The sequence below is a fragment of the Dipodomys merriami genome, unplaced genomic scaffold (genome assembly GCF_024711535.1).
Source record: "Dipodomys merriami isolate MVZ:Mamm:240054 unplaced genomic scaffold, mDipMer1.0.p SCAF_972, whole genome shotgun sequence".
NCBI lineage: Eukaryota > Metazoa > Chordata > Mammalia > Rodentia > Heteromyidae > Dipodomys > Dipodomys merriami.
In genome coordinates this window covers 294,422-308,665 of record NW_027206593.1, presented here as the reverse complement: position 1 = coordinate 308,665, position 14,244 = coordinate 294,422, and positions in this window count along the sequence as shown.

Sequence of the window (14,244 nt, the reverse complement as noted above, 5' to 3'; positions counted from 1 at the left end):
ACAACTGGAATAGTTATCACTTAATCAAATAGTAATGAGGGATTAGTTTGTAGATAAAGATCAAAGCTCACTTTGGAAACTGTTGAGTTTGTTAAAATCAGTAGCTAGGAGTTGTCAGTAAACAGGATGCTATTAAGCACTGTAATTAAGGAAAGAACAAAGCTGGAGAAAAAACAGAAATAACTACATGTACTCAGTGGTAACAACCATGATAAGGAATATTATAGAACTAAGATAGAAGTAATCCCTGTGATACAATATGTAAAACATGACAAATGAAGATAAACAGTAATAAGTATGCAATGCAGACTTATATGGATAGGTATTTTTAATGTTTAAGGCCTATGAAGTGATTGTGTGATGACCTAAAATTTAAGAAATTGGTAAGGTCAACTATCCCTTGTGCCAACCATAGCTGATAGTTTAAGTAAAACAGGGCCACAATAGTATGTCTTGATTTACCAAAGTGAAAAGAGGCCAATATTTGGAAAACCAATTTTTGGATATGTGGTTGGAGTGACAATTACTGCAGTTTGTTCAAGTATCAGTAGAAGGGTACAGTTTCAGCACAATGATAGAAATCTTTCAGGGATCTGGTAGATTTCCCTCGGTCTTCAATTTTCCTTTTTTTTCTGAGTACCAAAATATCATTACTGGAAGCCAGTCCCAAATTTTGCCTTTGGCAATTTATCAGATATTCAGTCTATCACATGTCCAAATAATAGAGAATGGGAACAGGTCTACATTGAGCACTCACAGGAGACAGACTCTGGAAGTTCTCAGGAAGAGCCTTCTGCAATCGTGGGTTGGATAGAGCTGATTATATACAAAATAGACATCATAGATTGAAAGTATTCTGCTAAATTGACACTTGAGATATTGGATGTTTTAACTGCATTGTATTGATTTTTATGAATCAATTAATTAGATACTTTATACCATGTGATATTTACTAGACAATGAATTGCATGCTTATTGCATTTCCTTTGTATAGCATATACTATGTTTTGAAATTTGGTAAAAAAAAAAAAAAAAGATTAGTCTTTTTATTTTTTTTAATAAGGATTACTCCTAGTTCTCAAGAATGGGGAAATTCTCTGGAACATTGTAACTTCAAGTCATATGATGCCATGTGTCATATCCTATTTTCCTTGTACAGACTTGGTAATAAATTATATGTAATTTATTTTTTCTTTTTATTTATTTTCTATTGCAGCACCTTGATATGTGTAATTAAAACCGTAGTTTTCTTCAAGTATTTCATCTTACACTCAAGTTTTTTTTCTTCGAAGCTTTCTAATAAATATGTAATCTATTCAATTTTGAAAAGTACTGCTGTACCTCCCACTTATTTGTGGCATTTCTGAAACCCTGTGTGTCAGGGTGGATACCTTTGCCTGTAACAAGTATTGTTGAATACATAACATTTGGCTACTTAGAGAACAAAGGATGTGAAGCTACACTAGCCAGATAAAGATCTTCCAGGACAATTCAAGGGCAACTCATGTACTCTCTATGTAGGTGAATAGGGAGCATAGAAAAGAAATTCTTACACTTGAAAATGATTGAGTGTGTGTGCACATAGGTGTTCACTTATTTATCTGTTGCTAGAGTTTTACACTTTCACAGTTTCCAAAATCCAGAGAACCACATCCATGGGCATTGCTTTCCTATGTTGCTCTTTGGGTAATAAGAATGAACCGTGGTATTGTCCTGTGGTAGAGAAATTACTCAGAGATTCAAGTTTTTTTCTTTCAATATGTTGCTTGTTCCTACCTCTAAAATTAGGAAGTCTGTTAATACAAAATATATTTTAAATTATTACATATTTAATACATAACACAATATATAATATATTATATATAATATTCTGACAGTATTATATATTCATAAGGTTAAATATGGCAAACGTATCATTGTCCATACTTTCCTAGCCATGATTAGGTTCAGTAGAGTTAGGTGCATTACATCTCCACAGGGAAAGTCTACTGAAGTTATGATGACCTTGACCTAGATAAGGAGAATTCCTGTAAAAGGAGCCTCTCCTCAATTATGAGAAAAGATAAGTTTGGAAGTTTTTTTTTTTTTGTTTGTTTGTTTTTATTTTGGCCGGTCAAAAGGCCTGAACTTTGGGACTCAGTACTGCCTTTCACCTCTTCAGCTCAAGGCTAGTGCTCTACCACTCAATCCATAGTACCACTTCTGGCTTTTTCTACTTATGTGGCACTGAAGAATCGAACCCAGGGCCTCATGCATACAAGGCAAGCACTCTACCACTGAGCCACCTTCCCAGCCCAAGTATGGAAGTTTTTGAGAAGAGGGATTTGGCATTTGCTTTGCATCCTTGATTATTAATGAATAGGTATTATTTTACTCCAAATTTCATCTCCTTTTACGTTCGATAAACAGTTACACATGATCATCATTCCATCGCATATCTTTTTTTTTTTTTTTTGTCGGTCGTGGAGCTTGAAATCTGGGCCTGGGCGCTGTCCCTCAGCTCTTCAGCTCAAGGCGAGCGCTCTACCACTTGAGCTACTGTGCCACTTCCATTTTTCTGGTGGTTTAAGGGAGATAGGAGTCTCACGGTCTCTCCTGCCCGGGCTGGCTTTGAACCGCGATCCTCATATCTCAGCCTCCTTAGTAGCTAGGATTACAGGCGTGAGCCACCAGCGCCCGGCTCCATCGCATATCTTTAAGTCCTTCTTTCATTTCTTTTATCATTATTATTTTGTTGTTGTAGTTTTGCTGATCCTGAAGCTTGAACTCAGGTCCTAGGCAGTGTCCCTGAGCTCAAGGCTAGTACTCTGCCACTTGAGCCACAGCACAAATTTTGGGTTTTTCAGCCTTGGCTTGCTTTGAAGCATAATACTCAGATCTCAGCCTCCTGGGTAGCTAGGATTACAGGTGTGAGCCACCAGTGCCCAGCAAGTCCCTCTCTTTTAGATATTATTCTAAAAGCCTCCTGTCCAAGGTCACTCCTAAGAGAGTAAATGGATCTATACCAATAGTTCCTTCAAACTCTTATCTCCTGTTATGTCTATGGTGTGTCTTTTGCCTCGTATCCTAGACCTAATTCACTGTTCTCTTTCCAATCCATGATTCTTGGTGTGTTACTAATAATTACCTAAATTTTGTGTCTATAAATCCTAAATCACTCAACTATTAATTTCATTTAAATTTTTTTCAATATGATTGTTCTTCAGTACAAATCTGAGCTTATACTCACCTCTTCCATCTACCTCTTGGCATGAGCAGAGCCTGGGCCTATTCTACCTCAAATGCAAGAGGTTATCCAAAGACTAGCCTACAGTAATCCTGCCTAGGAGTCCGGACAATTAGTTGAGTGCCTGAAAGAAGCAATGCATTCCTGGCATGGGAAGGGGTGAGAGAGACAACAGCCTAGAGAGCAAACTGACAGTCACAACATTTAACAACTTCTCTTTTGGAGAAACTTACCTCCTGCAAATTGGCAGTGAGAAAACTCACCTAGCGAATTTTCGTATATGAAGGAAGTTGTCATGTTTCACTACACAACTCACTTGTATTCAAAGAGAGGGTCATTCTTTTGTGTCCTCCTTAGGCCCAGTCTCATTTTATCTCCATCTTAGACTTTGCTCATAGTCTGTTCCTTCCAGAAGGTCCTTGATGAAGAAAGTGTGATCTTTTGGCTTCTGACTGGCCCTGTGGGAACTGAGGCCACTTTTAGTTTTGAACCTGTTCTTTCTGACATTGGGAAAGCTCATTCTCTGAATTTTGCCTAAGGGAGTGAGTTTCTCCAATTCCAAAGAGGTCAATAAATATCTGATTCCAAGACCCAAGTCGAAGTCCTTCACCAGATCCTCCAAGCTGGAGTGGATGTTAGCTCAGACTCCAGGACATCCTCATATTTCTCCAGCTCTTTCTCATGAACCAAAAGGTTACAGGAGTTCAGTTCAGAAACAAAGATAAATGAGAATAGCAGAAGAATCATTGGCAGGGGGAGGAATTAAAAACATTGGGGGAAACAAGGGCTCAGAAAATCTAGGATCACTCACATCATTTGGGAATGACATCATAAGATTAGGAAATAAAAGTAATATATTACTACCTAAATTAGTAACTCGTCTATTGTACATCACAACTGTTCTTTCAAAAGGTAGCTGTCCTAGTATTTTGATGAGGGAAATGGAGCACATTCTTTCCTAACTGAGTTCTACTGAGTATCTTCATCCATACCCCAGGTTGTTCTCACTCTCTACTTCTCTGTTACTTTCCTTTGCTGGATTCAATCAATGACACTTGAAAGTGTTATCATCTTCAGACATGTAATTACATTTTCTTCTAATCCATTTGTTATCAAATACAACAAATTATGTGGAAATATATGTCTATGGTAAATTTTCTCCATGGCATATTTATTTGATGATATTAAGTATTATTTTTATAGTTTCAACTTTAAAACTTGAGGAAAATGTTTTGTTACTATTAGCACTAACTATTTGCAATTTTTTTGTATTTTTCCATGTCTGTGTATTTGGTATTAACCTTCTAACATTGTCTTTTTCCCCAACTGTTGCCTTCTTAAAATTTCAAGTTACAAGCTATATATGATGGTCCTGTATGTGTGCAGTGATATATTTAAATTTTGATCTGATATCCACATATTATAGGATATCATCAACCTATTGTAACTGCTCTGAAAATAAATAGGGAGGTCCTCAACTGCATGGATCAACTAGATTTAACAAACATTTACCAAATATTTTGGCCAGCACCATCAGAATACACGTTTTTCTCAGAAGCACATGGGATATTTTTCAAAGTAGACCACATTTTAGGTCACAAAGCAAACTTCTCTAAATTCAGAAACATTGTACTTTTACCTTGTGTTCTCTCAGACAACAAGGGAATAAAATTAGAACTCAACACCAAAAGCCACCAAAGAAAGTCCTGTAACACATGGAGGCTGAACAACACACTGTTGAATCACCAGTGGGTCATGCAAGTGATTAGAAAGGAAATTCAAATATTCATGATATTCAACAAAAATTAACACACAATTACCAGCTCCTCTGGGAAACATCAAATATAGTACTCAGTGGCAGTTTAGAGCTCTGAGTTCCTACACCAACAAATTGGAGAGATCTGAAGCCAACAATTTAATGAGACATCTGAACGTCCTAGAAAAAGAGCAAAAAGATAAATCCCAGTCCAGGAGACAGAAAGAAATAATTAAAATTACATCAGAAATAAACGAATGAGTTTTAAAAATGATAAAAATAATCAACAAAACAAAAAGTTGGTTCTTTGAAAAAACTAACAAAACTGACAGACCCTTAGCAAAACTTATCAGAAAAGGAGAGAACACACCCCGGTAAATAAACTCAGAGATGAGAATGGAAACTTCACCACAGAAACAACCAAGATTCAGAACATTATAAGGGAATACTTCTCAAAACTTTACGTTAATAAGTTTGAAAACGTGGCAGAAATGAACCTTTTCCTGGCAGATATCGACATGCCGAAAGTCAACCACAATGAGTTAAGCCAACTTAACAGGCTCATACCAAACATTGAAATAGAAACAGCAGTAAGAGACCTTCCATCTAAGAAAAGCCCAGGACTAGATGGATTTACAGTGGAATTCTACAAGGCCTTCAAAGCAGAGGCCACACCAATAGTCCCTCCAATTCTTCAATGAAATTAAAAGAGAATGTTACCTACCTAACTCATTCTATGAAGCCATGATAACCCTCATCCCCAAACCAGGCAGGGACTCATCAAAGAAAAAGAACTATAAGCCCATTTCTTTGATGAACATTGATGCAAAAGTTCTCAACAAAATTTTGGCCAATCGATTTCAACATTTCATCCAAAAAATCATAAACTGTGATCAAACAATACTCATTTCAGGGATGGAAAGCTGGTTCAATAGAGCAAATCAATTAATATGACTCGTCACATCAACAAACATCAAGGATTAGAACCATATGATTATTTCAATAGATGCAGAAAAAGCATTTGAAAAGATCCAACCAACCCTTTATGATGAAGTTTCTGGAAAAATTAGGAATTTATGGAACATTCCTCAACACAATAAAGGCTGTATATGACAAACCTACAGCAAGCATTACAATTAATGGTGAAAAACTAAAGCGATTTCCTCTTATCTCAGGAATGAAACAAGGATGTCCACTCTCCACTTCTGTTCAATTTAGCATTAGAATGCCTAGCTACAGCAATAAGACAAGATGCAAACATCAAAGGGATCCATATTGGGAAAGATGAAGTAAAAGTCTCCCTCTTTGTAGATGACATGATTTGCTATTTAAAGTATCCCACGGACTCCACTACCAAATTACTGAAGCTGATTCAAAATTTGGCAAAGTAGCAGGGTATAAAATAAACCCTCAATAATCAATGGCTTTTCTGTATGACAACAATGTGAATATCATGGCTGAAATCAGGAAGGCAACTCCATTCATAATAGCCCCACAACAAATAAAAATCCTAGGAATTAACTTAACCAAAAAAGTGAAAGACCTCTATGATGAAAACTTTAAAAACCTTAAAAAGGAAATCAAAAGAGAACTTCGGAAGCAGAAAAACCTCCCATGCTCCTGGATTGGAAGGATCAACATCGTGAAAATGGCAATACTTCCCAAAGCTATCTACAAATTCAATGTGATACATATCAGTATTCCAACCTTATTCGTCAAGGAAATAGAAGAGGCAATCCAAAAATTCATATAGAACAATAAAAAACCCAAATAGCAAAAACAATCCTTAACAGAAAGAACAGTGCTGGAGGAATATCAAAACCAAATTTCAAACTACACTACAAAGCCATAGTAATCAAAACAGCCTGCTACTGGCACAAGAACAGACCTCAGGACCAATGGAATAGAATTGAAAACCCAGAAATGAACCCACACCTAATCTTCGATGAGGGAGCTAAAAAATAGAATGGAAGAAAGACAGCCTCTTCTGTAAAGGGTGCTGGTTAAATTGGTTGATCACTTGTAGAAAACTAAAGCTAGAGCCTTATATAGCATCCTGAACAAGAATCAACACCAAATGTATCAAAGAACTCAGAGTCAAAGCAGACACCCTGAAAACAGTACAGAATGGAATACAAGATGCCCTAGGTCTCCTTGGCACAGGCAGAAATTTTCTTAATAGAAACCCAGAAACACAACAAATCAAAGAAAGCTTGGACAAACGGGATTGCATGAAATCACAGAGCTTCTGCTGGCAAAGGACATAGCTATCCAGATCAATAGAAATCCCAAGGATTTGGAGAAGATCTTCACTAGCCATACAATGGACAAGGGTCTCACATCTAAAATATACCTGAAACTCAAATAATTAAAATGCCCAAATACAAACCCTCAAAGAAACAACTGCCCAATGAATAAGTGAGCTAAAGACTTAAAGAGAAACTTCTCTGAAGAGGAAAGAAGGGTGGCCAATAGACACATGAAGAAATGCACAACCTCCATAGCCGTAAAAGTAATGCAAATCAAAACACCATTGAGATACCACCTCATTCCATTTAGAATGTTTATATTCAAGAATTGTAATAAAAACAGATGCTGGAGGAGATGTGGACAAAAGGCAACCTTACTGCATTGTTGGTGGGAGTGTAAACTTGTTCAACCACTTTGGAAGGTAGTATGGAGGTTCCTCAAAAGACTCCACTTACAGCTCCCCTATGACCCGGCAATCCCACTTTTGTGCATTTACCCAAATGATCACAAACAAAGCTGTCAGCACAACTATGTTTATTGCAGCATTATTTACTGCAGCTAAGATGTGGAACCAACCCAGATACCCCTCAGCAAATGAATGGATCAATAAAATGTGGTATATATACACAATGGAATTCTATGCCTCCATCAGAAAAGATTGTATTGGCCCATTTGTTATGAAATGGAATGACTTGGAAAAAATTATATTAAGTGAAGTAAACCAGGCCCAAAGAAACGTAGGTCCCATGGTTTCCCTTATTTGCAATAACTAATATATGTCTGAGACAAGCAGAAACTGTCAGATAAGTTGATGTTAGGAGAAATTAACTCCAAGATAAGGACTCAAATGTATTTTTTTTCTTGTGATTGTTTTTAACATATGTATAAGGTGATTTCTTTGTTTCTTTGTATGTCCTTCCCCCACGGTAAGGCCTTGATTTCACTGTATTTGATGTTTGTATAATTTCTGGAGGGGAGGGAAAAAACATGTTTAAATAGGGATACAGGTGGACCCATTCCAGCAATGAGATATACAAGACTTTATGTCGAAAAACAAAATGTACAACTTTGGCTGGGAGGTGGTGTGGGGGAAGATGGGAAGGGATGGAAAGGGGAAACAAACGAGGAGGCAACAACGCTTGATAAGAAATGAACTCATTACATTGCCCATGTAATTGTAACCCCTCTGAAAGGTACGTTCACAATTTTTAAAAAAAGAGGCAAAATATTACCTCTATGGTTTCTTGTGAAAAGACAGAAGAATACAATCAGTTTCTCAAGGAAATTGACCCATAACTCTAGTATTGTCAGTTTCATAAATGATGTAAGAAGACAAGAACAAATTTCAACTCAAAGTGTATGATATAAAATTTACTTTGTCTCCTGTAAACAACCTTTCAATTCTATCTATGTCTTCTTCCCAAAGTGATTGGTATTTTATTCTAATCATAGTTTTAAATTAACTTTAAGTAGCTGTATAGAAATTGCTGTTTGACAAAGTAGTTTATGTATAGTATTTAATGTGGTTTTTTTCTTTACTTTTTTCTTTCCTGGGGTTTGAAATCTGGGTCTGGGCGCTGTCCCTGAGCTCCTTTGGATGAACGCTAGAACTCTTTCACTTGAGGCACAGCAGCACTTTCAGATTTTTCTGAGATTTAATTGGAGATAAGAATATCATGGACTTTCCTGCCAGGGCTGGCTTCAAAACTCATTCCTCAGCCTCCTGAGCATCTAGGATAACAGGCGTGAGCCTCTAGTGCCAGGCTTAATAAAATGCATCATGTTTATTTTTGGCTAATCCTGGGAGTTGAACTCAGGGTCTTGGCAATGTTCTTGAGCTACTTTTCCTCATGCTAGCACTCTATGACTTGTCATAGTGCCAATTACAGATTGTTTTGTTTATGTAGTACTGAGGAATCAAACCCAGGGCTTCACACATGCAAGGCAAACATTGCATGATCTAGAAGTCAGAGAAAAAAAAATGTGTTACCAGGATGAAACAGGTTTGGGATGGGACAAGGGGAAGTAGTGGGTTTAATTATAAAAAGGAAGCATGAGACAGACTCATTTTTGGTAATGAAATGTGTCTGTAAATATGGTATATTCATATAGAGTTGATAAAATTATGTTAGACTTAATATGTGTGCAAAATAATTAAAACTAATGAAGTCTGCATAAAGTACTTGTGAAATATTAATGTCCTACTTGTGATGTCATGCTATAAATATTTAAAGAAACCAGGAAAATTATTCCAGGGATATTTCTGTGTTCTTCTTATAACTTCATAAAGATCCATACTAACCTCAATAGAGTTTAATGATAACTAGAAAACAGAAGTCAATATGGAATGTTTACATTGAAAAATAGTCTGAGTCCAAGCTTGAGCTGAAATATACCCTGCTAATTAGAAGGAAGAGATTTAGAAGACATATCAGGGCCAGTTTTGACAAAAAATAGTGAGAAATTACAAAACCAAAGTAAGTTAGATATAGTGTAATTTCCCTGTTATCTCACGTTTGTGGAAGTCATAGGGAATAGATCATTGCTCACAAGAGGCTTGGCCAGAAAAATAATCTAATGTGGTTAGAGTCTTAGCAACTTCAAGCACCAGTAGTTCCAAAGGAAAAAAAGAAAAAGAAGAAAACAGAAAAGGAAAGGAAAGGACAGAAAAGGAAAATATTTCCATTTCATTCTTAGTTTTATGTCAATGGGTACAAGAATTGAAAATATTTTGTTTAGTTTTTGAGGATTCAGGCCTCTCTATTATGAAAGTATTTATTTCAAGTAACTATTGTATTACTACTACTTATGAAATTATTATTAGGCCTTCTTGGAGATTTAACCCATGGCTTTGTAGATATTAATCTGTTTCTACAACTGAACTGTACCCCAGCTCTCTTGTAAAGTTTAGAAATTGTTTATGAATTTTTGAATAGTATTCTACTTTTCATCTTATCTTTTCTCTCCCACCTTTTCCACTGTGTATTTTAGTTTGTGTTGAAAACTTTCCTCAATTTTATCTTCTAAACTTAGAATGTTGCTGTTGAATTTATAAAGAAGTCGGTTGTTTCTATGACATCTTTTAAAATTATATGCAGATATATGTTCTTCACATGTATGATTGATTATTAAAGTTCATTGCAATAATCAACATTTTATATGGTCACATGCACATACATATTGAGCCATTGTGATCCACTCCTAAGAATAGCTTCCCATCTTCTTGCCATGTGAATGCTTAGAGTGCAGTTAGTTAATCATGTCCAAGAGGAATTATTTGTTGTTTACTATCTATTGGATTAACTTGTAGATTTATGCACATAGTGTAGTTATTTCAAATGAGGAAAACTTTGCAGCATGTATTTAATTGGATCTGGCTTATTTCACTTAATATCGTTTTCCAGTCTTTCCATTTCCTTAGGAATGGGTAATGCCGTCTTTCCAAAGGAAGCACAGAATTTCATCAATACAACAGAATTGAAGGCCCAGAAATGAAGCCACTCCTATAGGAACATAATCTTTGATAAGTAAGTCAGAAACCCAGGATGGAACAAAGACAGCATCTTCAAAAAATTGTGCTGAGGGGCTGGGAAGGTAGCTCAGTGGTAGAGCGCTTGCCTTGCATGCCTAAGGCCCTGGGTTCGATTATTCAGCACCACATAAGCAAAAAGAAAAAAGCCAGAAGTGGGGCTGTGGCTCAAGTGGTAGAGCGCTAGCCTTGATCTGAAGAGCTGAGGGATAGCGCCCAGGTCGAGAGTTCAGGCCCCACGACTAGACCCCCAAAAAATTGTGCTGAAAGAATTGTCTGTACACAGAAAACTTTAGTTAGATCCTTATATATTCCCCTGCACCAGAATTGATCCCAAATGGATCGAAGACCTCAATGTAAGTCCGGATAACTTGAGAATATTACAGGAAAGGTTAGGGGAAACACGAGGGCCCCTTGTCACAGGTCAAAACTTGCAAAGTAATTTTGGATAAATGAGATTACATCAAACCAAATCAATCATTTGTCAGACTCAATAGCCATGAAGAAAAAAGAGATAGTGTAGCACAGATTTATTAGAAAGCAAACCTACAGATGAGAGCTTCAGCCAATGCTAAACCCTTACTTCCTTATCTACCTAGGTTATTTGTAATCTGTTTACATGAATATAAGTGTTTTCTTGTGGAGAATAGGAAGACAATGCTAAAATATTGATAGCATGTGAAATGAGCTGTAGCTGACAAAACGGAGGGATTTAGGCAGGGGGTCTAGTTCAAAGCCTTGGCTTGGTGCCAGCTAAATAAGGTATAGCTGCACAAAGGAAGAGGGATAAAATAGGAGTGGTTATAAACAAAAGCACTGGTCTGAAGCCTCAAAATAAGGACCCCAGTCTGTGTGGACCAGTTGCTAACGAGGATTTTTAAAAAAAAATTAACAAGCACTATTTTAGATTTTTGCAGAGTGGGATAGTGCATAGTCACAGGCAATGTCTGCACTGTCAGGTAGTCCAGTCTGCTCTTTCACATGTTACCCAATAGCCAAGTTTCAACACAAATGACTACAATGAGATTGTACAAATCATACTGTGACTTTTCCCTCTCATGAATCAAAATTCTGTCAAATGATTTCTGTCTGCAAGATGTTTGCACATTTCTCATGATCTTTCCTATTTTGTCTTCATTATTGATGCTCATACTACTTTTTTGTTGTTGTCTTGTGTGTACGTGCCATTTTTAGGGCTTGAACTCAATGTTTAATGGTCTCCTTCATATTTTTTGCTCATGGATGATGACACTCTATTCCTTGAGCCACATTCTCACCTTCTGTTTCTTGTTGGATAATTGGACATAATTTTTTCACATTTTTGTCTGTTTGCACTGACATTGAACTAAAATATTCAGGTCTTAACCTGCTGAGTTTCTAGGATTCTACACACGAACAGCTAACACCAAGCTTTGCTATATTGTTATTTTAATTATGTGTTAGAAGAAAGTGGAAGTATATTTGTGTTAAGTGTGCAATTTTCAAATACAAGTTTGAATCAACTTGATATAATGTAACTTATCAATTTTAACAGTGAAATATATGAATGTTACACATCCTCAAAGAAATATAATTGAAAACAAAAGGCATAATTGTTTTCTTAGAACAAGTAATGGAACCATGAATTTCATTCATATTATAATTCATGTTTTATATAACTTTAATTAGCACCCTTCCATGACTAGGTTCAATTCCTCTGTACCACAGAAAAAGAAAAAGCCAAAAGTGACACTGTGACTTAAGTGATAGAGTGCTAGCCTTGAGCAAAAGAAGCTCAGGAACATGCCCAGAACTTGAGTTCAAACCCCAAGATTTGCAAAAAAAAAAAAAAAAAGTGAGCCTGATGAGACGTATTCTTCTGGGAATCAGAGGAGGGCCGAGTTTATAGGTAAGAGGTAGGGTAGAGGGTAGGTGATGGTGGTTAACCTCTGTAAGCTACTCAGGAGGCTGAGATCTGAGGATCCCAACTGCAAGCAGGAAAGTATATATGAGACACTTTTCTCTAATTAAACACACAAAAAGCCAGAAGTAGAGCTGTGGTTTAAGTACTAGAGTGCTAGCCTTGAGCACAAAAGCTCAGGGATCAGGGACTGGGAAGGTGGCTCAGTGGTAGAGCGCTTGCCTTGCATGCCTGAGGCCCTGGGTTCGATTCCTCAGCACCACATAAGAAAAAAGAAAAAAAGCCGGAAGTGGCGCTGTGACTCAAATGGTAGAGTGCTAGCCATGAGCTGAAGAGCTGGGGGACAGCACCCAGGCCTAGAGTTCAGGCCCCACAACTGGACCCCCCCCAAAAAAAGCTCAGGGATCAGATACCATCCAGGCCATGAAATCAAACCCCACAAGCATGCACATGCACACAAACACACACACACACACACACACACACACACACACACACACACACACACACACACACACACACACACACACACACAAGATAGAGCATTTGCCAGTCAGCCTGCACAAGTTCCATCTCTAGCAACTCAATACTAAAAAAAAAAAGAGGGAGAAGGGAAGGCAAGACTTGCTCCAGGAGGTGATATAAGCAGTGCCATAATTCCACAGGAGTTCTAATGTGTGGATTCAGGACAGAGGGCCTCAGGAAGAAGGTACAGCATGGGCAAAGGTCCTGAGGTGTGGTGTAGAGCAGATGGTATGGGTGGAATGAAGGTTCTATGGCTTCAGGCAAGTATGGCAGGACATTCAAGGCTGAGTCACAGGTAGGGCAGAGGGTGGGGTCCCAGAATGGGGCCCAGAGTGAAGATTAGCTCAGATTTTAACAGGGACCCCATCCATTTCCTGTGGCTGGGAGCTTATTTTTAACAGCTCCTGACACTCAGACCTCCTTTGCACCTTGGATTCAGGGCAAATGCAGGGAATAATGCTTGCTTAAGAAAAGCTTCTAGACCAATGCCACTAGTGGCTCAACCCCTGTAAATCTTAGCTACTCAGGAGACTGAAATAGATATCTTGTGTCAAGCCAGCTCAGGGGAGGAAAGTTAGTGAGACTCTTCTTGCCGATGAAATACCAAAAGCCAGAAATGGAGCTGTGGCTCAAGTGGTAAAGTGCTAACCTTGAGTGAAAAAGTTAAGAGACCAGTGCCCAGACCCTGTGTTCAAGCCCCAGTACTGGCACAGAAAAATAAAGAAAAGCTTTCAGGAGCTCCTAGCCCACTTTGGTGAAAGGCCATATCAGCTGGACACTGGTGGCTCACACCTGTCCTCCTAGTCCTCAGAATTCTGAGATGTGAGGACCACGGTTCAAAGCCAGCCCAAGCAGGAAAGTCCGGGAGACTCTGATCTCCAAGGAACCTCCATAAAACCGGAAGTGGCTCTGTAGCCTAAGTGGTAAGCTGAAGAGTTTGGGGACACTGCCCAGGCCCAGAGTTCAAGCCCCATGACCAACCCCTGGCCTGCTTGTACCTCTCTCTGTGGCTCTAGGCCCACTTTCCAGTGGGCCCCTAAGGGTCTCCCAATTCTAGG